Source organism: Vicia villosa, linkage group LG3 (assembly GCF_029867415.1).
Source record: "Vicia villosa cultivar HV-30 ecotype Madison, WI linkage group LG3, Vvil1.0, whole genome shotgun sequence".
NCBI lineage: Eukaryota > Viridiplantae > Streptophyta > Magnoliopsida > Fabales > Fabaceae > Vicia > Vicia villosa.
The window spans coordinates 51,950,448-51,960,639 of NC_081182.1; the positions used below are offsets into that span (position 1 = coordinate 51,950,448).

A 10,192-nucleotide genomic window follows, 5' to 3' on the forward strand; every position below is an offset into this window, starting at 1 on the left:
CCTTTTTGGTTAGGAGGTACCTAATGGCGGCGTGGTCAGTGTATATGATTATTTTGGCTCCTACCAGGTAAGAACGGAATTTGTCTAATGCGAATACGACAGCTAATAGTTCTTTTTCTGTCGTGGCATAATTCATCTGAGCTTCGTCTAGGGTTCTACTCGCATAATATATGACATGTAGTTTCTTATCCTTTCTTTGTCCTAGAACGGCTCCTACAGCATAATCACTTGCGTCACACATTATTTCGAAAGGCTCATTCCAGTCGGGAGGTTGCATGATTGGTGCAGAGATCAATGCTTGTTTAAGCGTTTGAAATGCTTCAGTGCATTTATCGGTGAAAATAAATTCGGCGTCTTTCATAAGTAATTCAGTTAAGGGTTTGGTTATTTTAGAGAAATCCTTAATGAAGCGTCGGTAAAAACCAGCATGTCCCAGAAAACTTCTTATTTCTCTAACGGTTTTGGGAGGTTGAAGGTTTTCGATAATTTCGATTTTTGCTTTATCAACTTCGATTCCTCTATCGGATACGATGTGTCCAAGTACAAGTCCTTGTCGAACCATGAAATGGCATTTTTCCCAATTAAGGACTAGGTTTACGCTTACGCATCGTCTAAGCACCATTTCAAGGTTTTCTAAACATGTTTCAAAACTTCCTCCACAGACAGAGAAGTCGTCCATAAAGACCTCCATTATTCCATCTAGGAAGTCGGCAAATATTGCCATCATGCATCTTTGGAAGGTCGCGGGTGCATTGCAGAGTCCAAAAGGCATTCGTCCATAAGGACAGGTGAATGTGGTCTTCTCTTGGTCGTCAGGGTGGATAGGAATTTGGAAAAATCCGGAGTATCTATCCAGATAACAAAAATGTGAGTGTTTAGCTAAGCGTTCGAGCATTTGATCTATGAAAGGTAAAGGGAAATGGTCTTTTCGGGTAGCTTTATTTAGCTTCCTATAGTCAATGCACATTCTCCATCCAGTTTGGGTACGTTGTGCTACAGATTCTCCTTTTGCGTTAGTGATTACAGTGACTCCTCCTTTCTTTGGTACGACGTGAACGGGGCTAACCCATTTACTATCGGATATAGGATATATTATTCCAGCTTCTAGCAGTTTTTGGATTTCCTTTTTAACCACATCGCTCATAATAGGATTTATTCGCCTTTGATGTTCCCTAGAGGTTTTACTATTGTCTTCGAGCATAATGCGGTGCATACACAGAGAAGGGCTTATACCTTTCAGATCTGATATGTTGTATCCTAAAGCGGTAGGGTATTTTCTTAGGACATTAAGTAATTTTTCAGTCTCGGTTCGTCCTAAGTTGGCGTTCACTATAACTGGTCGGTTTAGTTCTTCGTCTAGAAATTCGTATCTAAGATCGGTAGGAAGTGTCTTCAGTTCTATAGCAGGTTTCTTAGGTCCAGGTATAGGATCAGGGGTTAAAGCTAAGCATTCACTCAGGTGGTTATCTTGATATTCCTCACGCCAGTTGTCATCTTCAAAAATTGGCGGCATAGGAATTCTTAGGGTTTCGGTTTCCTTATTTGGTTCGGATTTTATTTCCTTGACACACTCGTCGATTATGTCAGCAGAACAGCATGTGTCAATTATAGAAGGTGCTTTTAGGAATTGGGAAAGGATAAATTCTATTTTCTCTTCTCCTACTTCGAAAGTAAGCTTTCCTCGCTTTACATCTATAATTGCACCAGCGGTCGCTAAAAATGGTCTTCCTAATATGATCGGGATGTTAGAATCTTCTTGGATATCCATAATGATGAAGTCAGTCGGGATGTAGAATTGACCTACACGAACAGGGATATTCTCTAACATTCCTACAGGATATTTAACTGAACGGTCTGCTAGTTGAAGAGACATTCTTGTTGCTTTAAGCTTACCTAGATTGAGTTTCTTACAGGTCGAAAGAGGCATCAAACTGACACTAGCTCCTAAATCGCACAAGGCTTTCTCTATGATGGTTTTTCCAATTACGCAGGGTATAGAGAAACTACCAGGGTCTTTCAGTTTTGGAGGCATGTTGTTTTGGATGATAGCGCTACATTCAGCGGTAAGCGTTATAGTTTCGTTATCCTCGAGTTTCTTTTTGTTTGATAAGATTTCTTTTAAGAACTTAGCGTACGAAGGCATCTCAGTTATGGCTTCTGTGAATGGTATGGTTATGTTTAATTGCTTCAGAAGTTCTACAAATCTTTTAAATTGCGCTTCGGTTTTTGATTTGGCTAATCTTTGAGGGTAAGGAATTGGTGGCTTATAAGGTGGGGATGGAACATAAGGTTTCTCTTTTTCGGGTTCCACTTCGTTATTGTTCTCTTTAGTCTTAGCAGTTTGTTCGTCGGTTGTCTTCTTTTGGGTTTCCTTTGGCTCTTGTTGTGACATGGGTACGTTTTGGGTTCTAGGATCTACGGGTCCATCGTAATTAGTTCCACTTCGTAGTGTTATCGCGTTCGCATGTCCTTTAGGATTAGGTTGTGGTTGAGCAGGAAACGTGCCAGCAGGGGCAGCAGTAGGTGCTTGTTGTTGAGCTACTTGTGAGATTTGAGTTTCTAACATCTTGTTATGCGTAGCTAAAGCATCTACTTTGTTCGATAGTTGTTTTAGTTGCTCGCTATTGTGGATGTTTTGATTCAGGAAGTCTTTATTGGTTTGTTGTTGGGAAGCTATAAAGTTCTCCATCATGATTTCTAGGTTTGACTTCCTAGGGGTGTTTTGAGCAGCTACAGGCGCTTTTTGGTAGCCAGGTGGTACAGCAGGTGCTTGTCCAGGCGCGTACAACGCATTGTTGTTCTTATAAGAAAAGTTCGGGTGGTTTTTCCATCCAGGGTTGTACGTGTTAGAATAAGGGTTTCCTTGAGCGTAATTTACTTGATCAGATGGGACTCCAGTCAAGAGTTGGCATTCAGCAACTACATGCCCAGTCAATCCACAAATCTCGCAGTTAGGTGCTACAGCGGCAGCGGTGGCTGAAGGAGTGATGGTTAAATTCTCGATCTTTTGAGTTAAAGCGTCTACTTTAGCGTTAACGCGGTCTATACCACTAATTTCGTACATTCCTCCTTTGGTTTGGGCTTTCTCTAGAGCGGCGCGTTCTCCTCCCCATTGGTAATGGTTTTGTGCCATGTTCTCTATGAGTTTGTACGCTTCATCATGGGGTTTGTCCATTAATGCTCCGCCAGCAGCGGCATCTATAGTCATTTTAGTGTTATATAAGAGACCACCATAAAAGGTATGGATGATCAGCCATGGTTCGAGTCCATGATGAGGGCATATTCTAAGCATGTCCTTGTAACGTTCCCAAGCTTCGAAGAGCGATTCGTTATCTTTCTGGGTAAATCCGTTGATTTGACCTCTAAGCATAGCGGTCTTGCTAGGCGGAAAGTATCTTGCTAAGAATACTCTCTTCAATTCGTCCCACGTAGTTATGGAATTGGAAGGCAGGGATTGAAGCCACGCTCTCGCTCTATCTCTCAAGGAGAAAGGGAAAAGGCGTAATCGAATAGCTTCGGAACTAACGTTGTTGGCTTTGATAGTGTCGGCGTATTGCACGAACACGGATAAATGGAGATTGGGGTCATCTACAGGGCTTCCAGAGAATTGATTCTGTTGAACAGCTTGGACCAGTGAAGGTTTCAGTTCGAAATTGTTCGCTTCAATCGCAGGTGGTGCGATACTTGAATGCGGTTCAGCGCGCGAAGGAGCGGCATAGTCTCTAAGAGGACGAATAGCAGCCATCTCTAACTTCGGGGTGATTTGATTGATTTGATCAGTAAAATTCAATTCCTGATTAATCGGAATTTCTGCTACTTCGGGAAGGTTGCGAGCTCGACGTTTAACGTTAATGAAACGTTCGATCTCGTTAATTCGTTGTATTAAGTCTCCTCCTTGTGAACGAGTATTTGGCATACAATCGTTCAAAAAGAAAGGGAAGAATTTTCCTAGTCTCTACGGTGTAACAGTGAGTTACGATATCGACTTAAATAGTCCCCGGCAACGGCGCCAAAAACTTGATCGCGACTTTACGTGTCTATAAATCTGATAACTGCAAGTGCACAGTCGTGTCGTGTAGTTTTAAAAGATATCGAATCCACAGGGACTATGAATCGATCTACCGTTATCTAAGGTTACTATGTAAAGCTAGGAGTACTAAAATTTCGATTGTTCCTAAGGGAAAGTGATTGTGAGAAAATAAAGAATAATAATAAAAGACAGGTATCAGTATGTATTTCGTTTAACTACAGGTAATCCGAAGGTCCATTGGCTTTTGCATAATTAAATTAAAAATCTTTACTAATTCCAATTGATTAAAAATCCTCGTCTCAAACTTTCGCTCTGTTGAGTCAGACTACTATCCTAATCCTAATGTACGCTTTCGCCATCCCATTAGATTTTAGAAGAGCTTTTTGGAAACAATGTAATTAATAAAATGCCTATTTTACGAGGTTGTTATCTATTTAAATCTCCTAATCTCAAACTTTCGCTCTGTTGACTCGGAACATGCTAATATCCCTAACGTACGCTTTCGCCATCCCGCTCGAGTGTAAAAACAATTTTTGAAAATAAATAAGTTCCAATTAGTTTTAATACGCTTTCGCCGTCCTTAAAACTAATGTCCTATGTCTACTATCCAGTTAAAGATCTCAAACTTTCGCTCTATTGATTTTAACCTTTGACCGTCCTAATCCCTCAAACTTTCGCTCTATTGGTTTTAAGACTTACTAATTAAATTAGACATATAAACCAAAAATAAGTGATAATTAATAAAACATAATTTAAGCCAATTTATTTCGGACCCCTACGGTTAACTTACTTTACATACCGACACCTTTAGTATTTTAGCCAGACATATTAATACGATTAAACATACATATATTGGTTCGGTTCATAATAATAAGCATATTAAATGGCATATAATATATCATGCAGATAATTAATATAAATAAGGCGGTAAATAAAAAAACCTGAATTAAAATAAATCTGGATTGAATTGAATCTTGAAGTACTCGAACTTCCACCACAGGTTGGCTGGATCGTTCTTCGGAATTTAAATGGCAGAAAATAAAAACAAGGAAAATAAAGCGATAAATCTAACGTAAGGCTAGATCTATGAAAAGTTCACAACAATTTCCAGTGTAGAAATCGTTGTGAGAAAATAGACGGTTAAATGAAAACAGAATAAGGAAAAGCAGTTCGCGGTACAATTTCGGCAGCACTTCGTTGGCAGGAAATCGGACAGATTGAAGTGAAGTGGCTAGTCCTATTTATAGGAGAGGCTTTGCAGTTGCTTTGCGTGAAAAGAGGAGATTCTGCAGACTGGCTTGGAGACGTGCGTCTCCGGTTCTTCAGGGAGACTGGGTGCGTGACTTGAGACGTGCGTCTCAAGTGGAGAATCTTCAGGGAAATGGAGACGGGCGTCTCCTCTTGGTGACGTGGCAGAAGAGAACGTGGAGACGTGCGTCTCCACTTGCTTGCATGGTTTGGGCTACGCATTTTTGTTCCTTTGTGGGCTGGTTCTTCTCTTTTGGGCCTTTGGGTCCTAATTGCACTCCCTTTTTACTTCAGCACCTATTCTTCATCTTTTAGGCATAGATATGGGTCGTTTTAGCTCCATTTCTTCTCTTTTTCGCAATTAGTCATAATAATAGTGTAAAACCTGAAACAAAGCAAATACACGCGTAATATCATAATAAATTAACATAATAAACGGAAAATGCTATAAATATCTATGGATTTTAGGCTAAATATACGATATAAAATCGTGTTATCAAAATTCAGGCAAAATTTTCAAGTATTAAAATCTTTCCCATTCAAAATTTATATTACGATCGTACTATTTCTTATTTGATAATTTGTGATCTATGTTTTTTAATGTTTTCCCTACCTATTATATATTTTTTATTTATACCTTTTTGATAATGTCAAAAAGGGAGAAGTATACTCTTATAGGGAGTAGGGTAAACTCTCTATATTTATGAGGTGGAGTTTAACCACTCCAATATTTTACCTAAATATGTATGCTTTTACCACTTTCCTGAGATATGCATTATGATCATCAAACAAAGGTATATTGTGGATCTTTTTGCTTGCAAGCACAATTTTCCGCAACCACATTAAGTTCATGACGATTTTGATGATGACAACATTATATGTCAAATGAAATTATATGAAGTCTTCATCTATCAAGAAGAATATTTGTTCTAAATATTCTTGTTCAGATCAAGATATCAAGCTAGACAGAATGATGATAAATCCTAATGTCAAATGACATTTGGTGAACTATATAATGAGCTCTTGTCCATTAAACCTTGATGATGATGTAACCAAAATCTACATCAAGCCTCATTAGTTAAAAGAGTCAAGTGCTAAATGAAATTTTAAATCAATGATGAATCAAGCAAGGGATCTTGAAGTTTCAAGGTTGTGAAAGAGAGTAAGTGTAAAAGCTTGTGTGGTATAGTGTTACAGTGACCTGTGTAACACAAAGGTATAAGAGTAATTATTAAATTACTAAGGCAACTAACACACACACATACAGACACACTTGAACATGATTTTAATCCTCTCTCTTTTGCTAAAACACCTTAAAACCTCTACAAAATATCAAGGAAAATGACTAGGGATGACTAGGGACTTACTCCAATCGATTAGATCTAGGAAAATGACTTAGTAATAGATTAGAAATGCTCTTAACCAATTAATACACTTGATCATTGTAGGATTTCAATTTTGTAATTAGGGTTGCCATATTTTTGAAGCTCTTAATTGATTAACCCTTAAATTTAATTGATTAAGTCATTAAAAATTCCATGGTCTTTTTCCCATTTCAGAAATTAATTTGGCCTATAAATAGAGGAATTCTCCTATTTTTTCTTACCATAAACTTAATTAATAACTATTATTTATCATTTCTACTCTCTCCTATTTCATATTTTTATATTTCTTCACAAGGTTTCCTTAGTGCTTTGAGAGTGAAATATATCAATGAGAATTCAAGTGACATGGAGTTATTGTAATTTACTAAATAAGTCTTTATCTCTTTTGTAATATCATTGAAGATATTTGTTGTTTGGTTCTTGAGATCAACATGCTAAATTTTCTGTTTGGTTCTTGAGATTAGTCAGTTAAAATCTCTATTTGGTTTGTAAGCTCAACCTTCTAAAAACTCAATTTGGTTTGGGGATTAGCATGTCAAAGTATCTCGTTAGGTTTGGTTATTAGCTTGCTAAAATATCTTGTTTTCTTTGTGGGATTACTCTATTAAAATCTCAAATTTATTGTAAGAAGGTTCATGGAAATTACCCCGTGAAAAACTCACATCTTTAGTGGAACTCTCATGAGGAAACTCTTGGGGACAGGAGTAAGATAACTGGTTAGGCCAAACTTGTATAAATCTTTGGTGCATGATATCTCTCCCTTATCTCTGTAATTTCCTTTGCTATATTTTATTTACCCTTTATTGCTTCTCTTCTTGTCTTATTCTTTCATTACTTCTTATAATCTACTAGTCAAACATTTTCTTATTAGAAAATTTAACCTAAACAAATATTATAAAACAAGTTTTTTTTTTATAATTGGACAACTTTTTTGAACAACATAATTCACATAACATACCTCTCTATTTGAAATTATGTTCGGACCCAATGTCTAAGACAATGTGTACAATCAAGTTATGACAGTTTAAGTTATACAAGATGATGAAGCAGAAAAAGAAATAAAGAACACAATAATTGTTAACCCAGTTCAGTGCAAATCACACCTACATCTGCGAGGCATCTAACCCAAGAAAGGAAATCCACTCTTTTATAGAATTATTATAAAGTGTCTTAGATGAACAAGCCCCTTGTTCAATGCCCTTCTCCTTAATTCTACCCTAGTGTCTTTCTATTTAGAACTCCCTATATTAACTATTTCACTTTCAATAGTTAGAAGGCTAAATATGCTTACTCTAAACTTTCCTAGTTCAAGTGCACCTTCCATATACTACCCGTGAAGCTTCGTTGTAGATTCCCCTTTAATATGAGAATCCTCTCACTTTTACCCAAACACTCTCCCAAGTGTTTAGACAATAACAGTATGATTGATAAGATGAAACAATCTAAAACTCCCACCAAAATATTTGTTATCAAGCTTATAGAATTAGTATCGAGGAATAAAGTATTAAAACTCAAGTAACAACCCAATCTCTAAGCCTTTAGATATGAAACTTTGGCGCTTAGAGTGGTGCACAAATAACAACACAAACAAATAATTAAAAGATAAACCCTAACACAAGGAATCTTCAATACTTGCACACTTCAAATGTTAGCTCTGAGTCTCCTTAAATAGAAATGCTTCCTCTATGATTTTTCCATTGGGCTTAAGAAGCTTTAATCTCGTCCAAAAATATAGGAGATTCTGTTTTGATTTGTTTCTTAATAACCCCTAAAAAAATTGATTTGATTCAAATTTCAATCTCCATTTAAATTTGTTTTGATCATGTCCAATCTAATCAAACATATCTACATTAATGAGTTGCTAAAAGATAGTAACAAATCTGCAAAAAATTTGATTGAAACTCAACCAAAAATTACATTAAAAAATAACAACAATCATGGTCTACTATCAAAGGCCATACGTTGTTCATATGTTGGAACATTTGTTTCAACATCTTTCCTCGTGAAAAAAATTCTTAATCTTGAACAAGTCACATAAAATATTTACTTGATATAAATCACAATTCCAACTTCTCAAGTAATATTTGTCAGAATAAACCTCTTGCTAAAACTGAACCACGCTTCTAAAGCTTGTATTGAAGATGTTATCATTAAGTGCAAATCTATATCTTCTAATTAAAACAAATCTCATTACATTTTTCATGGAATAGTCGTTTAATTAAATCTTTAGCACAATCTTGGATAAACATGAACCAAATATATTTTCAAAGCATATCTAATTAAATTTTTTCTTCAATGCAAATCCGATCAAATCTTTTAACTCCAAATCTTTTTAATTAATCAATATCTAATTAAATCTTATCCTACCATATGGTTTAATAAAATATTTTTAGAAAATATTACAAAATAATATTTGTTAAAAGATACAACAATAAATCTTCCTGGAATCAAACATCAAAATGCACAGATTCACTCGCAAGTCTTGGTCTGTATACTGAGGCGAGATTCTGGAACACATGCTAGAACATCTAGTCTCATATGTTGCCTATACACAAAATACATCTTGTACATATGTTATTTTACCATATGCAGCCAATCAAAAAGAAAAACATTGTTGGCTATATGTATCATACATTTGACGCTCCAAAATTAGAACCTTTAACAAAGGGTTCTCCTTCATGTTAGACATTGGTCGGGCCCCTATCCAACTAAGCATTTTTGCATCGTAAGGGAAGTCAGAAAAAAATTTGAGATGTTCTCCCACACAGCTCCACGCGTCAAAGTCATGATTCCATAGGGAAGGCACCACCACACCCTTTAGAGAAAGCCTTGATCAGGAGGTTGAACGCCTCTGTCTTTGTGGCTCCGAGCGAGTAAGGAAATGTTTCAACATTTTCCAGTTTAAGAAGTTTAATGGGCCAAGAAGAGAGAATAGTAGCTCCATCTCTGGGTAATTTCTCATCCTTAACTATGAGGCCTCCCAAGTGGCTTTTGGTGTCGTTGGACCATTTTTTGCCTCACTTGGCTTTTTTCTTGGTATGGAGAGACTTCCACTCAACAATATTCATTTTAGCCATTATGTTTACAAGAAGAAATATTAGCATAAAATGTGTCAGTAGAACTAAACTTATGCAAGTATTCATTAGTTTTCTTCTCTATGTAATGATCATATGATTCTGGTTGCAGCCATTTATGATCACAATTAAGGATAATCGCCATATTCCCCTTAGTATCACAATGGATGTGTTGTATCCCCCCTGACCCTAACACACTGATCCTTCTAATTTTTGAAGTTATTCGAGTGAGAGGAGAATAGGACCATCCCTAATAGGGCGCTCAGTGTCACAATTCACCTTTAGATGCTGGTTAGTTCCATAAAAATAATAGAAGACACCTACTATAAGCACGACTTCTAGTTAACCACATATTATTTCAAATGTTCATGGTCGTAAGAAACTCAGACTCAAATTCATGAATGATAAGGAGATTCAGATAAAAGAGTTCGCGTGATGTGCCAATAAAAGCGACC

General features: G+C 36.6%; 1 non-coding gene across 1 annotated transcript; it reads left to right on the plus strand.

Moving 5' to 3' along the window:
- Positions 1–3,263: 3,263 nt before the first annotated feature.
- LOC131593712 (small nucleolar RNA R71) lies at positions 3,264–3,370 on the plus strand. Its single transcript, XR_009281096.1, has one exon. It is a non-coding gene; the product is annotated as a small nucleolar RNA R71 (small nucleolar RNA).
- Positions 3,371–10,192: the final 6,822 nt, after the last annotated feature.